At 49.9% G+C, this 15972-nt stretch overlaps 1 long non-coding RNA gene across 1 annotated transcript; it reads right to left on the reverse strand.

Moving 5' to 3' along the window:
* Positions 1–1382: 1382 nt before the first annotated feature.
* Positions 1383–15042, reverse strand: LOC135967915 (uncharacterized). The gene is made up of 2 exons (XR_010582217.2): positions 13515–15042; positions 1383–5332 (listed from the first exon to the last, which is right to left on the reverse strand). It is a non-coding gene; the product is annotated as an uncharacterized lncRNA (long non-coding RNA).
* Positions 15043–15972: the final 930 nt, after the last annotated feature.

Genomic DNA, 15972 nt, shown 5'->3' on the forward strand with positions numbered 1-15972 from the left:
TGGGAGGCTGAGGCGGGCGGATCACAAGGTCAGGAGATCGAGACCATCCTGGCTAACACGGTGAAACCCCGTCTCTACTAAAAATACAAAAAGAAATTAGCCGGGCGTGGTGGCGGGCGCCTGTAGTCCCAGCTACTCCGGAGGCTGAGGCAGGAGAATGGCGTGAACCCGGTAGGCGGAGCTTGCAGTGAGCCGAGATCGCACCACTGCACTCCAGTCTGGGCAACAGAGCGAGACTCCGTCTCAAAAAAAAAAAAAACAAAAAAGTGTGGATCTATTTCTGGACCTTGTTCTGTTTCATGTATATGTCTGTCCTCATGACAACGCCACACTGCCGTGATGACTAAAGTTTTTGGATTTTTTTTTTTTTTTTGAGAAAGAGTCTCGCTCTTGTTGCCCAGGCTGGAGTGCAGTGGTACAATCTCTGCTCACTGCAATCTGCGCTTCCTGGGTTCAAGTGATTCTCCTGCCTCAGACTCCCCAGTAGCTGGGATTACAGGCGCCCGCCACCATGCCTGGCTAATTTTTTTTTGTATTTTAGTAGAAACGGGGTTTCACCATGTTGGCCAGGCTGATCTCGAACTCCTGACCTCATGATCCACCCTCCCCAGCCTCCCAAAGTGCTGGGATTACAGATGTGAGCCACGGTGCCCGGCCTGTTTTGGTTTTTGAGACAGAGTCTCATTCTGTCTCCCAGGTTGGAGAGCAGTGGCTTGATCTCGGCTCACGGCAACCTCTGCCTCCCAGGTTCAAGTGATTCTCCTGCCTCAGCCTCTCAAGTAGCTGGAACTACAGGCGCCCACCACCACTCCCGGCTTATTTTTGTTTTTTTGGTTTTTTGTTTTGAGACAGAATCTCGCTCTGTTGCCCAGGCTGGAGTGCAATGGTGCAATCTTGGCTCACTGCAACCTCTACTCCCAGGTTCAAGCAATTCTCCTGTCTCAGCCTCCTGAGTAGCTGGTATTACAGGTGTGCACCACCATGCCCGGCTAATTTTTGTATTTTTAGTAGACACGGGGTTTCACCCTGTTGGCCAGGCTGGTCTGGAACTCCTGGCCTCTTGCGATCCGTCCACCTTGACCTCCCAAAGAGCTGGGATTACAGGCGTGAGCCACCGCGCCCGGCCGTGTCCAGGATTTTGTGTGGACATGTTTTCTATTTTCTGTTTCTGCTTAGGAGCAAAATTTCTGGCTCGTATGGTCTTACTCTGCATTTCGCTTATCAGAGAACTGTCCGACTGTTTCCGACGCGTCTACGTCATTTTACCTTCCTGGTGTATACGGGCTCCAACTGCTCCACATTCTTTCCCACACTAGCTTGCATTTTTTGTATCATAGCCATCCCAGTGCGTGTGAAGTGGTCTCTCATTGTTGTTTCTCTGGTTTTTGTTTCCTTTTGGGTTTTTTTTTTTTTTTTTTTTTTGAGATGGAGTCTTGCTCTGTCATCCAGGCTGGAGTGCAGTGGCTCAATCTCAGCTCACCGCAAACTGCCTCCTGGGTTGAACTGATTCTCCTGCCTCTGCCTCCTGAGTAGCGGGGATTACAGGCACCAACCACCATGCCCAGCTAATTTTTGTATTTTTAGTGGAGACGGAGTTTCACCATGTTTGTCAGGCTGGTCTCAAACTCCTGACCTTGTGATCTGCCTGCCTCAGCCTCCCAAAGTGGTGGGATTACAGGAGTGAGCCACTGCACCCGGCCTTGTTTTGTTTTCGAGATAGAGTCTTGCTCTGTCGCCCAGACTGGTGTGCAGTGGCACAATTGTGGCTCACTGCAGCTTCAAGCACCGGTACTCAAGTGATCCTCCCACCTCAGCCTCCTGAGTAGCTAGGACCACAAGCGCATGCCACCACACTCAGCTAATTATTTTTTTAACTGTCTTGTAGAGACGAGATCTCACTATGCTGCCAGGACTCGTCTCAAAGTCTGGGCTCAAGCTGTGTTCCCACCTCAGCCTCCCAAAGTGCTGGGATTACCGGCGTGAGCCACCGCACCCAGCCTCATCGTGGTTTTGATTTATTTGCCTTTCCCTAATAATTAATGGCAAGCGTATTTTCACGTTCTTGAAATCACCTTTCCAAAATTATGACTGAGACAGTGGAAGATCTAACCTGACCAACTCCGTCTTGCTCCTAACCTCCAAGCTGTCCTTGTTCATTCCTGGGTGTAGCCTGAGCTAACTTTGGGAGAGACTTCATTTATAGTTTATAGTTTAGACAAAGATGGTAACAGCCCTTTCCCAAACAAACCTCCTTCTTCCCTGGGGACTAGACTGCCTTTGTAGGACTAACTTTAGCCCCAAGATTAGAAATTATGGTTTAGGGGCCATGCAGCTGGAGGCTACCAGATTCCAACCCACCCTAAACTGCTCCTAAGACCAGTGCTTGAGATATTTTGGAAACCCTGCCCTTTATGAATCAGCTGACACCACCCAGATCGATAAACTGGTTCCTCTGATCTTGTGGCCTCCACCCAGGAACTGACTGAGGGCAAGACGACAGTTTTGACTTCCTATGATTTCATCCCTGACCAATCAACACTCCTGGCTCACAGGCTTCCCCCACCCGCCACGTTATCCTTAAAAACTCTGCTCCCCTGGCCAGGCGCGGTGGCTCACGCCTGTAGTCCCAGCACTCTGGAAGGCTGAGGCGGGCGGATCACCCAAGGTCGGGAGTTCAAGACCAGCCTGACCAACATGGTGAAACTCCCCTCTCTACTAAAAATACAAAAATTAGCTGTGCGTGGTGGCTGGCACCTGTAGTCCCAGCTACACAGGAGGCTGAGGAAGCAGAATTGCTTGAACCTGGGAGGCGGAGGCGGAGGTTGCAGTGAGCCGAGATCGTGCCACTGCACTCCAGCCTGGGGGACAGGACGCTCACTCTGTCTCAAAATAAATAAATAAATAAATAAATAAATAAATAAATAAAAACTCTGCTCCCCTGGCCAAGTACAGTGGCTCACGCCTGTAATCCCAGCACTTTCGGAGGCTGAGGCGGGCAGATCACAAGGTCAGGAGATCAAGACCATCCCGGCTAACACGGTGAAACCCTGTCTGTACTAAAAATACAAAAAAAATTAGCCGGGCATGGTGGTGGGCGACTGTAGTCCCGGTTACGCGGGAGGCTGAGGCAGGAGAATGGCGTGAACCCGGGAGGCGGAGCTTGCAGTGAGCCGAGATCACACCACTGCACTCCAGCCTGGGCAACGAAGCGAGACTCTGTCTCAAAAAAAAAAAAAAATCGCTCTGCTCCCCAATTCCCCAGTGCTCACAGAGACTGACTAGAGTAATAATAGAACTCCGGTCTCGCGCACAGCCAGCTCTGCGTGAATTACTTTCTCTATTGCGATCCCCAATCTTGATGAGCCCACCGTGTCTGGGCAGTGGGCAGGCTGACCTCCTTAGGCAGTTACATTCTCACTGGGCATCTATATATTTTCTTTAGAGAACTGTCTATTCAAATTCTTTTTTTTTTTTTTTTTTTTTGAGACGGAGTCTCGCTCTGTCGCCCAGGCTGGAGTGCAGTGGCCGGATCTCAGCTCACTGCAAGCTCCGCCCCCCAGGTTCACGCCATTCTCCTGCCTCAGCCTCCCGAGTAGCTGGGACTATAGGCGCCCGCCACCTCGCCCGGCTAGTTTTTTGTATTTTTTAGTAGAGACGGGGTTTCACCGTGTTAGCCAGGATGGTCTCGATCTCCTGACCTCGTGATCCGCCCGTCTCGGCCTCCCAAAGTGCTGGGATTACAGGCGTGAGCCACCGCGCCCGGCCTCAAATTCTTAACCCAATTTTTAGTTGCATTGTTTGCCTTTCTTTTGTTGAGTTGTAAGAGTTTTCATATGTTCTAGATATTGGACCCCTTTTTTTTTTTTTTTTGAGACAGAGTCTCGCTCTGTTGCCCAGGCTGGAACACAGTGGCACAATCTCAGCTTGCTGCAGCCTCTGTCTCCTGGGTTCAAGAGGTTCTCCTGCCTCAGTCTCCCAAGTAGCTGGGACTATAGGCGTGTGCCACCACACTCGGCTAATTTTTGTATTTTTAGTAGAGATGGAGTTTCACCATGTTTGTCAGGCTGGTCTCGAACTCCTGACCTCATGATCCACCCACCTTGGCCTCTCAAAGTGCTGGGATTACAGGCGTAGGCCACCGCACCTGGCAAGTTTCACTCTTGCTGCCCAGGTTGGAGTGCAATGGCATGATCTCAGCTCACTGCAACCTCTGCCTCCCGGGTTCAAACGATCCTCCTGCCTCAGCCTCCCGAATAGCTGAGATTACAGGCATGCACCACCACACCCGGCTAATTTTGTATTTTTTTAGTAGAGATGGGGTTTCACCATGCTGATGAGGCTGGTCTCGAACTCCTGACCTCAAGTGATCCAATCACCTTGGCCGCCCAAAGTGCTGGGATTACAGGCATGAGCTACTGCACCTGCCCGGCTTTTTTTTTTTTTTTTTTTTTTTTTTGAGATGGAGTTTCGCTCTGTCGCCCAGGCTGGAGTGCAATGCCTCAGTCTTGGCTCACTAAAACCTCCGCCTCCCAGGTTCAAGTGATTCTCCTGCCTCAGCCTCCTGAGTAGCTGGGATTATAGGCATGCACCACCACACCTGGCTAATTTTTTGTAATTTTATTTTATTTTATTTTATTTTATTTTTTTTTTTTTTTGAGACGGAGTCTCGCTCTGTCGCCCAGGCTGGAGTGCAATGGCCAGATCTCAGCTCACTGCAAGCTCCGCCTCCCGGGTTCACGCCATTCTCCTGCCTCAGCCTCCCGAGTAGCTGGGACTACAGGCGCCCGCCACTTCGCCCGGCTAGTTTTTTTGTATTTTGTAGTAGAGACGGGGTTTCACCGTGTTAGCCAGGATGGTCTCGATCTCCTGACCTCGTGATCCGCCCGTCTCGGCCTCCCAAAGTGCTGGGATTACAGGCTTGAGCCACCGCGCCCGGCCACTTTTTGTAATTTTAGTAGAGACAGAGTTTCACCATTTTGGCCAGGCTGGTTTTGAACTCCTAACCTCGTGATCCACCCGCCTCAGCCTCCCAAAGTGCTGGGATTACAGGCGTGAGCCGCTGCGCCCAGCCCTCCTACCTTTTGTTCTGTTTTATTTATGTCTTCCACGGCATTGTTGTTTTTGAGGATTCCATGCCAGTCATCAGGGAGAGCGTCCTGCGTAATCTGGACCCATCTGATGTTTCCCCGTAATTCGATCCAGCTTGAGCGTTTTGGCAGATGCTGGTGTGTGCTTCACATGGCATCGTAGCATGACGTTTTCTAATTACTGCAGAATGGGGTCCGTTTGCTTGTCAGGCTGCCAGGGCTCTGCCGATTCCACGCCTCTCTTTCTAGAAATAAGCAAGGAAAGGTCTCATGTGCAACTTGTTTTTCACATTTTGTAAATTACAAAAGCAATAAGAGCTTGTGAAAGAAAACTGGAAGAATCCAGAATTATATAAGATAAAAAATGAACATCTCAGCTGGGGTGACAGAGCAAGGCTCCATCTCAAAAAAAAAAAAAAAAAAAGAGTGAACATCTGTCCCCATTCTGGCACCTCTCCCTGGGGGAACTCTGTCCAATTTGGTGGTTCTCCAACTGGAACTTAAAGAGAAAGAGAGGCCAGGCGCGGTGGCTCAAGCCTGTAATCCCAGCACTTCGGGAGGCCAAGGCGGGCGAATCACAAGGTCAGGAGGTTGAGACCATCCTGGCTAACACGGTGAAACCCTGTCTCTACTAAAAATACAAAAAACTAGCCGGGCGAGGTAGCAGGTGCCTGTAGTCCCAGCTACTCGGGAGGCTGAGGCAGGAGAATGGTATGAACCCGGGAGGCGGAGCTTGCAGTGAGCTGAGATCCGGCCACTGCACTCCAGCCTGGGCGACAGAGCGAGACTCCGTCTCAAAAAAAAAAAAAAAAGAGAGAGAGACTGACTGACTGAGAGAGACTTGCTCTGGCTAATTTTTTATTTTTTGTAGAGACAAGGTCTTGCTATGTTACCCAGGCTGGTCTTGAACTCCTGGCTTCAAGTGATCCTCCTGCTTCAGCATCCCAAAGTGCTGGGATTACAGGTGTGAGCCACCATGCCCAGCCCCCAGCTTATTTATTTTGAGACAGAGTTTCGATCTGTCACCCAGGCTGGAGTGCAGTGGTTCACTCATTGCTCACTGCAGCCTCAACCTCCTGGACTCAAGGGACTCTCCCACTTCAGCCCCCCTAGTAGCTGGGACTACACATGTGCAACACCAAGTCTGGCTAATTTTTTTTGTTAAGTTTTTTTTGTGTTTTTTTGGTAGTTTCAGTTTTTGTTTGTTTCACCATGTTGCCCAGGCTGGTCTTGAACCCCTGGGCTCAAATGATCCACCCCACTCAGCCTCCCAAAGTGCTGGGATTACAGGTGTGAGCCACCGCACCCGGCTTCTCTTCTTTTTTTTTTTTTTTTTTTTTTTGAGATGGAGTCTTGCTCTGTTGCCCAGGCTGGAGTGCAGTGGCACACTCTTGGCCAACATGGTGAAACCCCATCTCTACTAAAAATACAAAAATTAGCCGGGCCCAGTGGCATGCACCTATAATCCCAGCTACTCAGGAGGCTGAGACAGGAGAATCACTTGAACCCTGGAGGCAGAGGCTGCACCACCACGCCTGACTAATTTTTAGAAGTTTTAGTAGAGACAGGGTTTCACCTTCTTAGCCAGGACGGTCTCGTTCTCTTTTAAACTAATCACTGCTGCCAGTGGCACTGCTGTAGGTCAACTAGCATCTGTCCCTGGAGCTGAGGGCGGGGGGTTAACTGTACCTAAACCACATGGCTGAGACCCCGGGAAGCGTTAATTTCCCCATGAGAAATCACAGCCTTGCTGGCAAGAAAAAAGGAACCGGCAAACAAAAATGTCTGTTCTGGGTTGACGTAAGGACCCTTACAGAACTCTCTGCGGGTGCGGTGGCTCACGCCTGTAATCCCAGCGATCTGGGAGGGCCGAGGCAGGAGGATTGCTTGAGCCCAGGAGTTCCAGACCAGCAACTGTAATACCAGGTCGTCGGAAGGCTGAGGTGGGAGGATCACGTGAGCCCAGGAGTTTGAGGCTTTTCTTTTTTTAGAGGGAGTTTAGCTCTTGTTGCCCAGGCTGGAATGCAATGGTGCGATCTCCACTCACTGCAACCTCTCCCTCCCGGGTTCAAGCGATTCTCCTGCCTCAGTCTCCCGAGTAGCTGGGATTACAAACGCCCGCAACCCCGCCCGGCTAATTTTTGTATTTTTAGTAGAGCCAGGGTTTCTCCACGTGAGCCAGGATGGTCTCGAACGCCTAACCTCAGGTGATCTCCCCGCCTCAGCCTCCCAAAGTGCTGGAATTAGAGGTGTGAGCCACCACACCTGGACCATCTGTTTAAGTCTTTTGCCCATTTTTCTCTTGGGCTGTTAATTTTTTTCTTATCCATGTGTAGGAATTCTTTAAATACCAGAGAACTTAGCTCTTTGCCTGTGCTGTGAGTTGAAAATATTTTTCCAAACTTGTCATTTATCATTTGACTTTGCTTATTGCGTTAGTCCATTTTGTGCTGCTATAACAGAATACCTGAGACTGGGAAATGCATAATTAACAGATAATGCAGGCCGGGCGCGGTGGCTCAAGCCTGTAATCCCAGCACTTTGGGAGGCCGAGACGGGCGGATCACGAGGTCAGGAGATCGAGACCATCCTGGCTAACACAGTGAAACCCCGTCTCTACTAAAAATACAAAAACTTAGCCGGGCGAGGTGGCAGGCGCCTGTAGTCCCAGCTACTCGGGAGGCTGAGGCAGGAGAATGGCGTGAACCCGGGAGGCGGAGCTTGCAGTGAGCTGAGATCCGGCCACTGCACTCCAGCCTGGGCGACAGAGCCAGACACTGTCTCAAAAAAAAAAAAAAGAAGAAAATAAATAAAAATAAAAATAAATCAATATGCTATATTCTGTTTACCAATATTGAATTTGTACTTTTTGCATTAATGTTAATGACTGAGATATTTCTACATTTATACATATATATATATATATATTTTTTTTTTTTTTTTTTTTGAGACAGAGTCTTGCTCTGTCGCCCAGGCTGGAGTGCAGTGGCGTGATCTGGGCTCACTGCACGCTCCGCCTCCCGGGTTTACGCCATTCTCCTGCCTCAGCCTCTGGAGTACCTGGGACTACAGGCGCCCGCCACCGCGCCCGGCTAGTTTTTTGTATTTTTTAATAGAGACGGGGTGTCACCGTGTTAGCCAGGATGGCCTTGATCTCCTGACCTTGTGATCCGCCCGCCTCGGCCTCCTAAAGTGCTGTGATGACAGGCGTGAGCCACTGCGCCCGGCCTACATTTATGTTTTTAGTGGAGTCTTTCCCAGGTTTGCGATCAGCCTTGTGCTCATGTTTTTAGAAGATTTTGGAACTTTTTCTTCTTTTCCTATAGATTGGAACAATTTAAAGATCCCTGGTATTATCTTTTCTTGAAAGCTTTGGTGACATTCCCGTCTCCTTTTTGTTTTTGAGACGGTGTCTTGCATTGTCGCCCAGCCTGGAGTGCTGTGCTTTTGACTCACCACAACCTCTGCCTCCCGGATTGAAGCGATTCTCCTGCCTCTGCCTCCCGAGTAGCTGGGATCAGAGGCGTGAGCCACGGCGCCTGCCTAGTGCAGTGGGGTTTTTCTTGTTTTTGTTTTTGAGACAGTGTCTTGTATTGTACCCTAGGCTGGAGTGCAGTGGAGCAATCTCGGCTCACTGCAAGCTCCGCCTCCCGGGTTCACGCCATTCTCCTGCCTCAGCCTCCCGAGAGTAGCTGGGACCACAGGCGCCCCCACCAAGCCCGGCTAATTTTTTGTATTTTTAGTAGAGAGGGGTTTCACCATGTTAGCCAGGATGGTCTCGATCTCCTGACCTCATGATCCATCCGCCTTGGCCTCCCAAAGTGGTGGGATGACAGGCGTGAGCCACCGCGCCCGGCCCCTAGTGCAGTGGTTTTAATTGTGTTCGTCGGGACCCTTGCTGGGAGCTATGGAGGGAAGAAATGTCATGTGAATGACAGATGATATTTTATTGACACCAGTGCACACAGCTGCCACTGGAGCAATTATGTGCTTCAAAAATAACAAAACATGTAGTGGAGGAGATTTTCAATAACATGAAATTACAAAGATTAAATTTTTGTTTTTTGTTGTTGCCGGAGTAAAAAGCTTTAAAGCCTTTTCTTGTATTTATTTCACGCTCTAGCCTTTTGCGGAGACCAAAATCTGTGCGTGGAATCACCTCCCAAACACGTATCCTGTCGTCAGAGCGCCAGCAACGAATCTAAGTTGCTTCAGGCTATCACGATAACCCTTTCCCTCATCCCCAAAGCTTATCTATAAAATTTGACATTTGCGGCCGGGCGCGGTGGCTCAAGCCTGTAATCCCAGCACTTTGGGAGGCCGAGACGGGCGGATCATGAGGTCAGGAGATCGAGACCATCCTGGCTAACACAATGAAACCCCGTCTCTACTAAAAATACAAAAAAATTAGCCGGGCGCAGTGGCGGGCGCCTGTAGTCCCAGCTACTCGGGAGGCTGAGGCAGGAGAATGGCGTAAACCCGGGAGGCGGCGCTTGCAGTGAGCTGAGATCCGGCCACTGCACTCCAGCCTGGGCGACAGAGGGAGACTCCGTCTCAAAAAAAAAAAAAAAAATTTGACATTTGCTCATCAGAAGACAATTCCCGATTCTGGGCTTCTTATCTGTGCCGTTCTCCCCCCATAGCTTTGAGACGGCTGCCTGGCTTTGATTACTCCTAGAGTGGAGTGAATGTGATTATTAAGCATAAGAATGAAAGCAAGACAGGGAGACGGAGCATCAGATCCACACTCAGATTTTGCGAAATCAAAACAACAGTTCCAACAGAAGCTGTAACTATGTTTTAGAACAACGTGCTATTTATTAATGGGCTATTTTCTCATCTTCCCTTCTGGGAAAGCTCACTCAGAGAAACCCTAACACACAACCAAAAAGCCTCTGGTTACAAGTGACCTGCGCAAGGTGTTCTGTTTTCAAAGGAAGGGGTTTCAGAATCAGAGAGGATGGAAGACATCTGAATCGGAACTCACCCCCGCACCCTAACCCTGGGAAAGAGGGAGGGGATCCAGATTACTGCCAGCCAGGCGCGGTGGCTCATGCCTGTCATCCCAGCACTTTGGGAGGCCAAGACGGGCAGATCACCTGAGATCAGGAGTTCGACACCAGCCTGGTCAACATGTTGAAACCCCATCTCTACTAAAAACACAAAAACTAGCCGGGCGTGGTGGCGGGCGCCTGTAGTCCCAGCTACTCGGGAGGCTGAGGCAAGAGAATCGCTTGAACCTGGGAGGCAGAGGTTGCAGTGAGCTGAGAGCTCACTATTGCACTCCAGCCTGAGCAACAGAGCGAGACTCCTCAAAAAAAAAAAAAAAAGAGAGAGAGAAAGAGAGAGAGAGAATATTAGCTCCTCCGTGTTCCTCCAAAAGGCAGAAACTAAATCCCCAAGGGGCAAATCTACCAAGGCTGATCCACTCCCCACCACACTGCCCTACTCCAACCCCACCACCCTCAACCATCCTCCCTGCCTTCCAGTGGAATTAGGAACGGAACAGAACTCCATCGCAGCCAATCTTGGTTACCCACTGATTTAATCTGATTCCCACTCTGAGGAGAAAGTATATGAATTATTATAAACCCATCTGTTCCCTCTCTTTTCTGCAAAGACAAGGACCCGGGGCTGGGTAATAATACTGATGGCATTACTAGAGGTCTCTAGCTCACTGGTGTCTCCCTCCCCCCTTCCCCCAACAGCGCATAATTTGAAGATTTTCTTTAAAAAAAAAAAAAAAAAAAAAGACCTTAACACCCCCAACTAATGTTTTCCGAACAGTAATAATTATAAATTCCAAACAAAAACGTAGCGGCATGTGTCTGTGTGTGCGTCTCTTCCAGGCTTTTCATTTCAATAGATCTGCTAATTAAAAGCTATAATTTAACAAATAATGACCTAACCATCTCACTTTGAAATCAAACAAAAACCTACCACTAAAATGTTGGACTAGATAAAGATAATGAATCCGGGTGCAATTCACACTCCGGCTGGGCCCAGGCTGGCCCCCTTCCAGCAACGGGCCTGCGCTGCGATTAGCAGAAATAGCTTTTCCAGCCATTCGGAGCAAACTCACTACACGGAGGACAAGTGAGCAATTTAGGAGTCTAAGAGTCTTTTTGGACCCACTCCCACTGCTGATGGAGCATTTATCTCTCCCCTGCCCTCCTTCATTGACACTTGGTCAATTTCATTTTCTCCCCGGCCCTCTTTGGCCCCTGGGGGAGATAGTTATTTCTTAAGTAACAAGCCGGAAGGATTTGTGGAAAGGAAAACTAGCAGCGAAGCCAGGTGAAGATGCCCACTGAATCCGGCATCCTAAATGTTTGATAAAATAATAAATGATGGGCCGGGCGCGGTGGCTCACGCCTGTAATCCCAGCACTTTGGGAGGCCGAGGTGGAAGGATCACCTGAGGTCAGGAGTTCAAGACCAGCCTGGCCAACATGGTGAAATCCCATCTCTACTGAAAATACAAACATTAGCCGGGCATGGTGGCAGTCACCTGTAGTCCCAGCTACGCAGGAGGCTGAGGCAGGAGAATCGCTTGAACCCGGGAGGCAGAGGTTGCAGTGAGCCGAGATCGCGCCACTGCACTCCAGCCTGGGCAACAGAGCGAGAGTCTGTCTCAAAATAATAATAATAATAACAATAATAATACAAAAAAATTAGCCAGGCGTGTTGGCGGTCGGTCGCCTGTAATCCCAGCTACTTGGGAGGCTGAGGCAAGAGAATTGCTTGAGTCCAAGAGGCAGAGGTTGCAGTGAGCCGAGACTGCACCATTGCACTCCAGCCTGAGCGACAAGAGCAAAACTCCATCTCAAAAAAGAAAATTAAATACATAAATAATAAAGCTTTGCTAATCCCATTTAATGATGTGGGATTTGGGTTTTCAAAGGCTGCTATTTCATAGATGAACACATTGACATAATCCCAAATCTTTAGAGCAAAAGTATCAAATGTCAATTTTTTGCGTCACCAGCCTGACTAGCAGTGACCCGAGACAGGCTTTCACAGCTGGGCTGCCAAAGACGCGTCTACTAATTGATTTTATAGAATCTGTGTCATCACTAATTGGGAATATTCGTATTTCAAAAGAGGCAGAGTAGGCCGGGCGCGGTGGCTCAAGCCTGTAATCCCAGCACTTTGGGAGGCCGAGACGGGTGGATCACGAGGTCAGGAGATCAAGACCATCCTGGCTAACATGGTGAAACCCCATCTCTACTAAAAATACAAAAACTAGGCGAGGTGGCGGGCGTCTGTGGTCCCAGCTACTCTGTGGTCCCAGCTACTCTGTGGTCCCAGCTACTCGGGAGGCTGAGGCAGGAGAATGGTGTAAACCCAGGAGGCGGAGCTTGCAGTGAGCTGAGATCCGGCCACTGCACTCCAGCCTGGGCGACAGAGCGAGACTCCGTCTCAAAAAAAAAAATAAAAGAGGCAGAGTTCAAGTTCAAGCCATTCTTCCTCTCCTTCTTTTGACTAAGAAGGGACTGGTTCAGGACAGAATTCCACCTTGTTTATCTCTGCATCTTCCAAGCACCTCACAGTCCTTATAAAGATCAAGGCGGGGTGGGGGGACGCGTGGTGGGTCACGCCTGTAATCCCGCCACTTTGGGAGGCTGAAGTGAGTGGACTGCTGGAGCCCAGGAGTTCGAGACCAGCCTGGACAACATGGTGAGCCCTGTCTTTACAAAAAACACAAAAATTACCCAGGCGTGGTGGCAGGTGCCTGTAGTCCCAGCTACTCATGAGGCTGAGGTGGGAGGACTGCTTGAACCCAGGAGGCAGAGGTGACAGTGAGCTGTGATTACGCCATTGCACTCTAGCCTGGGCGGCAGAGTCAGATCCTGTCTCAAAAAGAAAGAAAAAGGGCCAGGTGTAGTGGCTCACACCTGTAATTCCAGCACTGTGGGAGGCCGAAGTGGGTAGATCACTTGAGGTCAGGAGTTCAAGACCAGCCTGGCCAACATGGTGAAACCCCGTCTCTACTAAAAACACAAAAATTAGCCGGGTGTGGTGGCCGGCACCTGTAATCCCAGCTACTCAGGAGGTAGAGGCGGGAGAATTGCTTGAACCTGGGAGGTGGAGCTTGCAGTGAGCCGAGATGGCGCCACTGCACTGCAGCCTGGGTGACAGAGCGAGACTCTGCCTCCAAAAAAAAAAAGAAAAGAAAGGAAGAGAAAATAAAAGATCAAGCCTGACAATCATGATATATGCATTAAATGGACCCTGACCATCCGTATTCCTTTGGACTCCTCACATTGCCACTGCAAACAACAGCTAAAGTAACAGGTCAATACACTGTTTCAAAAATAAAGAGAGTATTTTGACCCATGTAACTGAAGAGTCTGGGGATAGATCTTTAGGCGTGGTGAGATCTAGTATTCAAACAATGTGACCAAGAGCCTGGTTTTTCTCTTACCGCATTTCCCGGCTCTCTTTTCTTGCTGCAAATGGCTGCATTCTCTGACCTGTTCCCATCTTCACGGTTGCCTGGTGAAGACGGTCATTTCCCAGAGCTAGAGCCATGCTCGTGTATGTCCAGCAGGTGCGAGTCTATTCAGGCAATTTCCACAAAGGAGGTATTTCATTCCTGGCAGCTCCAGCAAACATCTCTGGGCATCTTGTTGGCTCTGACTGGCAACTGCCCGTCCCTGAACCATGTGCTGTGGCCAAGAGGGGAGTCTCCGACAGGCTTACGCCGATCCCGTTCAAAGTGCTGAGGACAAAGGAGTGGAGACGCTCCAACAGAAAAGGAAGATTTTTTTTTCTTCCTTTTTGGTTTTTTCTCTTTTTTTAGACAGGGTCTCACTGTCGCCCAGGCTGGAGTGCAGTGGTGCGATCTCAGCTCACTGCAACCTCCACCTCCCGGGTTCAAGCGATTCTCCTGCCTCGGCTTCCCAAGTAGCTGGGATTACAGGTGTCTGCCGCAATGCCCAGCTAAGTTTTGTATTTTTAGTAGACACGGGGTTTCACCATGTTGGCCAGGCTGGTCTCGAACTGCTGACCTCAGGTGATCCGCCCCCCTTGGCCTCCCAGAGTGCTGGGATTACAGGCATGAACCACCGCACCCGGCCAAGAGAGATCACTTTAGTGAGAGAAGGAAGGGTGGATGCCAGGAAAACAAGCAGAAATGCAAACCACCGGCGGGCTCCTGGTGGGTGGAGGTGCTGGGTGGGAGCAGTTTCCTTTCTGGCTTCTCTCTCAGGGCTCTCACTGCAGCAGCTTCAACGGTGAGAGCTGGAGGCCACAGAGCCGGGGCCCATCCGGCTGTGTGTCGGTGGGGGCAGGGGGACAACGGCTGATGCCCTGTGCTCACCAGTCCACCCCTCACCAAGCTGCCCCGGCTGCCCAGCACTTCCTTCTTCCTTTCCCTCACCTGCCAGACTCCTGTCTCTGAGGCAGTTCTAGTCTCTTTGATCATGTTCAGCTGCCTCAATTGCATGCACATGAGGGAAATTTTTCTGATTCCTTGTAGGCCTGAAACCCCCTTTTTATTTTTGCTTTTTAGAGACTGGGTCTCGCTTTGTCGCCCAGACTAGAGTACAGTGACACGATCTTTGCTCACTGCGGCCTCAAACTCCTGGGCTCAAGGGATCCTCCCACCTCAACCTCCTGAGTAGCTGGGACTACAGGTGCATACCACCACCCACAGCTAATTTTTTAATTTTTTGTAGAGACAGGGTTTCTTAATAATGATGTGTCAGTATGGATTAATTAATTGTAATAAATGTACTACAGTCATGTGATATGTTAATAACAAGGAAATGGGTTCAGGGTATATGGGGGACTCTTGGTACTAGGTTCTCACTTTTTCTGTCCATCTTTTTTCTTTCTTTCTCTTTTGAGGCAGTTTCACTGTTGTCCCCCAGGCTGGAGTGCAATGACACAGTCTCCACTGAGTGCAAGCTCCACCTCCTGGGTTCAAGTGATTCTCCTGCCTCAGCCTCCCAAGTAGCTGGGATTACAGGCACCCACCACCACACCTGGCTAATTTTTGTATTTTTAGTAAAGACAGGGTTTCACCATGTTGGCCAGGCTGGTCTCGAACTCCTGACCTCAGGTGATCCACCTGCCTCAGGGTCCCAAAGTGCTGGGATTACAGGCAGGAGCCACTGCACTCGGCCTAATTTTTCTGTACCTCTAAAATCATTCTAAAAAATAATGTTCATGGCCGGGCGCGGTGGCTCACGCCTGTAATCCCAGCACTTTGGGAGGCCGAGACGGGCGGATCACGAGGTCAGGAGATCGAGACCATCCTGGCTAACACGGTGAAACCCCGTCTCTACTAAAAAATACAAAAAACTAGCCGGGCGAGGTGGCGGGCGCCTGTAGTCCCAGCTACTCGGGAGGCTGAGGCAGGAGAATGGCGTGAACCCGGGAGGCGGAGCTTGCAGTGAGCTGAGATCCGGCCACCGCACTCCAGCCTGGGTGACAGAGCGAGACTCCGTCTCAAAAAAAAAAAAAAATAATGTTCATTAAAGCATGAAAAATGGGTGGTCGGTCACAGCAATTCACAAGGTCAGGAGTTCGAGACCAGCATGGCCAACATGGTGAAATCCTGTCTCTACTAAAAATACAAAAATTAGCCAGGCGTGGTGGTGCACGTTTGTAATCCCAGCTACTCGGGAGGCTGAGGTGGGAGGATTGCTTGAGCCCAGGAGGTCAAGGCTGCAGTGAGCTGTGATTATGCTACTGCCCCTCAGCCTGAGTGACAGAATAAGACCATGTCTCAAAAAAAAAAAAACAAAAATGAAAACCAGAAACAGAACCCCCCCCACACAAAAACCCTTGAAAAATCAAAAAGCAACTGGAGAGAGGGAATAATAGCTAGCGGCTCAAAGTGTACCTTCTGTGAGGATGAGACTGGAGATGCTTCC

This window comes from Macaca fascicularis, chromosome 16 (assembly GCF_037993035.2).
Source record: "Macaca fascicularis isolate 582-1 chromosome 16, T2T-MFA8v1.1".
Classification (NCBI taxonomy): domain Eukaryota; kingdom Metazoa; phylum Chordata; class Mammalia; order Primates; family Cercopithecidae; genus Macaca; species Macaca fascicularis.